Source organism: Macrobrachium rosenbergii, chromosome 19 (genome assembly GCF_040412425.1).
Source record: "Macrobrachium rosenbergii isolate ZJJX-2024 chromosome 19, ASM4041242v1, whole genome shotgun sequence".
NCBI lineage: Eukaryota > Metazoa > Arthropoda > Malacostraca > Decapoda > Palaemonidae > Macrobrachium > Macrobrachium rosenbergii.
The window spans coordinates 33,604,157-33,609,156 of record NC_089759.1 but is presented as its reverse complement, the minus strand read 5'-3'; positions in this window follow the sequence as shown (position 1 = coordinate 33,609,156).

Here is a 5,000-nt window from a genome sequence, read left to right as displayed (position 1 = left end):
TAGAGAACGAACAAGCTCTTATCGTAGAAAATGGGTAGTTTTAGTAGGATACTGAAGTATATTTCTCATTTCTGCTATCCAGAATTGGTAAGTCATTCAAACATTTGTATGAATTGTCGCTCAGTGTCGCTCACAGGGCGATATCGAGATACATAGATGCATATTTACTCTGATACTATATTGTTTGAGAGAGAAAGCCAGTATTTTATTGTAGATAATGTGTATTTTAGTAGGAAAGTAAAGTATATTTCTCAATTCCACCTAAAAAGTCATACAGAAAGTTTGCAACAATTTTTCGCTCACTGCCGCTCAAATGCCGGTAAATGCGGTGAACAAAAATGTAAAAAAAAATACTTAAAAATTTTTTTTGTAGCAATAATATTTCAGGACATGTTTATTTAGACATATAGTATACCAGTCCAAAACTGTGAAAAACTAAAAATCGACATTTACCTAATGTCCGAGTATCATTTATGCTCCCTCTCTGGTACTTTCAAGGACCCTTATATGACTCAGGTCATATATATATATATATATATATATATATATATATATATATATATATATATATATATATATATATATATATATATATATATATATATATATTTCAATGTAAAACTGCTAGATAAGTACCAATCCTTGTTTCGAATCATTACAGTACTGAAGTGTGCGCTACACCAATTTTTACCCCTGATAACTTGTAACGCAAGAAAGGCCAAAATACGATCGACGGGAATATTTTCACATATCCCTAATATCTATAATTTCTAAAACTAGTCGTGCTAATGAGCGAAAACAAGATAAAATTAAATTAAAAAAATATAACACAATTAGCGCAATGTAAACTAAAGGCCAATATACGATGGAAGGAAATGTTACCACATGCCCCAAATACCTAAAATTACCAAAATTCCAAAACTTGTGTTAATGAACTCAATAAAAGACAAAATTCAAGTAAAAATTGTACCGCAATTAGCGTAATGACACAAAGTTTACAAGGTATTGGAAAAATAATCCTTAAGGAAAAATAACGCTGCTTAGGTAGAAATTACTGTTATATCGCAGTGAGTGATATAATACGAACTTTCCATAATTCTTGTACCACAAAAATCCTAATTAAAATCTAGTAGGGGCGGAAGTAGGATCATATTGTGTTGGAAGTTCACTGCCCCAAAAATAATATATTTTTTCAGTTTTCAATGAAGTTAGCGTTATTCATGAATATGACAAATTCTGTTTAGGCTTAATATATGTAACCGTGTCTGTGAATGATAATATTGATGAATTTATGAATATCAGTCTCTAAATAATCAGAAGTTATCTACAGTTGCATTTTAAATGGAATATGCATAAACACGAAGATGACATAGGAATTATAGTATTAAGAATACAGTGAGAGAGAGAGAGAGAGAGAGAGAGAGAGAGAGAGAGAGAGAGAGAGAGAGAGAGAGAGAGAGAGAGACAAAGCTAGATTTTTCTCAAAACAAATGTCAGTTATTGGGAATTCTGAGGGATCTGAATTGCAGGAGTAATTTGTAAAACTACTGAGATTTTCACGAACATCTTTCGACTTTAATACAGTAATATTATTCGAAGCTTTTGCCCAAGATTTACCTTTCTTGGGTTTATAAGTCTTCATGAGTAAAATGTCAGTGTAGTTCACCCTTCAATAATATAATAATAATATCTCAAGGCATGGTACTTTCATTATATCTAACAGTTCTTGCTGAATAAACACAAGAATGTTATGATTCAGACACCATCTTAGCTCCAGATATTAATGAGATAATGATGAAAGGAAAATGGTGAAAGCAAAACGGCTGAAAAGATAATGAGAGATGGAATTTCACAAAGGCCATATATGATGATGAAGACGGTGTTGATTTAGAAAAGATACAAAAAACAAAATTTGTCTTCTATGAATTTATAAAGTAAAACCAGCCATGTTTCTTGGAAGAACAATACAAGGTTCGAGGGTAATAATTAGAGTCAAATGCCACGCTGGGCAGAAAACGAGAGAGAGAGAGAGAGAGAGAGAGAGAGAGAGAGAGAGAGAGAGAGAGAGAGAGAGAGAGAGAAAGATGGATGCCTTATTCTTAGAATTGACGATTTTATTGAAGCTCATTAAATAGTGATTGAAAAAAGAATATCACCAAGCGAAAAGAAAAAAAAGTAAAGAATGTGCCCAAGTTTCTTCGGCGCAATCAAGTTTTCTGTAGAGAATATAATGCTGTATGGAACTCCCAGCCACGTCCCATAAAACTCTCAGCCACGGCCCATGAAACTTACTGCCTCGACCCAGTGGTGGCCTGTGATCTTGGCACCTATAGCGGCTCCAGACGCACGATCATATCTAACTTTAACCTTAAATAAAATAAAAACTTCTGAGGCTAGAGAGCTGCAATTGGGTATGTTTGATGATTGAAGGATGGAGGATCGACATACCAATTTGCAGCCCTCTAACCTCAGTAGTTTTTAAGATCTGAGGGCGGACAGAAAAAGTGCAGACGTACAGACAAATATCCATATCAATAGTTTTCTTTGACAGAAAACTAAAATGGCTTCGTACACTGTCTAGTAAGTAAACTTTCGAGTGTTGATGCAGCGACTTCAGATAAATCTTCCCTCTTATCAAGATTTCCACTGCACTGCAGTCTCTCTCTCTCTCTCTCTCTCTCTCTTGAAACGTACGAATGATTTTCTTGGTAAAGTTTTAATATATATATATATATATATATATATGTATATATATATATATATATATATATATATATATATATATATATATATATATATATAAAAACGTAAATTTTATATAAGAAAAATACAATGCTTTTTTGGAAACAGTCGGCGCCATATTGCGCAGTGTTCCGAAATGGCCTAGAATTTCGCATCGCACTCCGCTTTCACATTCCTTGCAAGTTTCCTCTTTGCCCAAATCCCAAGAAAGAATTCCCAGGCATCTCCAGTCCTTGATTGCAAATGACAACGGTTCTCCGAATCCCAAGGTGAAGTGGGCTGATATTCTCTCTCTCTCTCTCTCTCTCTCTCTCTCTCTCTCTCTCTCGGCGTTGTCGGCTCTTCTCGGCTTCCCTTTGGTGCTAAGTACAGCCGTATCCAGGCTACGATTATCGTGCAGGAAAGCGTAACTATCTTGTTTCGACCAAGGTGCTTGGCGGAAAATTTGTAGCCGAAATTCTCAATTGACATTTGATATAATAGTATACTTTCCGTTGTTAATTATTTTTTTACAGTTTTTATTATTTTTTTTTTTTACAGACATGACTTACATCCACGATATCGTTGTTATCGAGACGGCTAAGAAATTCACTTTGCTGACAACTCACATCAGCACTGACACTGCAATAGGAAATGTCAATTATAAACGCAGCTTTCAGGAATCAGAAACCCGCAATATATCATTAAGATTTACGTAATCAAAAAGACTAACGTCAGATCTTGACAGTAAAGGACCAGAGAACTTAAAAATAACCACTAATTTCAAATCTCATGGAATTTATTGACGTGACCGCGAGAGTTGTGTTCTCAACGAAATATTTAAATCGGTCTAATTTTGTCGAGAATCTGCATATTAATTCGTAAAGTTGAAGGCCAATGCGACGCATTGTATTCGATGCCCGAAATGCGAAAATCAGTTTTCTTCCTTCTCGTCGAACATTAGAGAAAAAGAAGAATATTACATGCAATAATTTACCTACATGTCTTCCATTTGTGAGCTTTCGTCCTTTTGCTTACGTATTGTGAGAAATTCCCCGCACAACAGTCTTTTCATAACGTTTTGTGTACTGACCTATTTCCATAATATTTTTCGTACTTTAGAATTACTTGTATCGTCTGTCGTCGTGGGAAATTACTGATTTTATTTTCTATTGTGAATTGTATTCTATCAGGTATCCTTCAGACGAGAACTATGTTCTTTGTATCTGTTATTAATGTAAATCCAAATGTATCTGCATGTTTATGAGTTTTGTAAAAATGTGTTCAATGCTGTTGCAGGGCAGGATGATAAGGGTAAAAAAATGACACACTTACATTATTTTATTTGATAATTCCGTAACACTGCTTAAATCATTTCTGTATTAGGTAGTGAAGAAACTGAAAGGGAGGGTGGGAGGGAAGTTTTGTGGTATATTTGTGAAAAAGATGCTTACGTCTGCATAAGAGCTGAATGACGCCCGACGGTTGCCACTTTGCCATTTCCAGCATTGTGTTTGAGAATGTGTGTGTGTGTGTGTGTGTGTGTGTGCACTATTGCGTGTACTGTATGGGCGTGACATCATCCAAAATTGTATTGTCATACACCCCTAGTTAATTAATTACATTTAACAAATATGTTTGAAGTTCCAGAACGTTATGCTCTTAGTTTATTTTTGATGACGAACTTGAAAATCATCTGAAAGTTTCTGTGTTGACGTGAACTTTGTCAGCAATTCTGTATTCGCAGTAACTGTGTAACTCGTCTCCTTTCCCCAATAAAACCCGAATGCAGAGAGGAACGAGCAGCTTCTTGGCCCACTTTTTTGACAGTTGACTCGTTATCTGATGTCGTGTTGCATTGTGGGTGTGTGCTTTAGAAATGGCGATAACCCTTATTCTTTGAACTTTGTCATTTTGGTTAGTTCGAGTGCCTTTGAGTTGTAACCCCGTTCATTTATTTCTTATATAATTACTTGTTTGATATGCTTAACCTCTAACTATTAAATTAATTTTAAGTTTAAATTCAGTAAGTGCGTTTCAGTGTCCCTCCATTTTGTTTCAATTTCCCGTCATCCCATTTTACCGAATGGTGAATATAATTTGATATGACAAATTTTGTATTGTGTTCATACTTCGAAGTTACGCAAGTGACTCATAGAAACGTGGTAACTTACGTCGAGTCTTCTAAGGTCTGAAAATCAACCGTGAGATTCGTAAGATTTTGAGAGAGAGAGAGAGAGAGAGAGAGAGAGAGAGAGAGAGAGAGAGAGAGAGAGAAC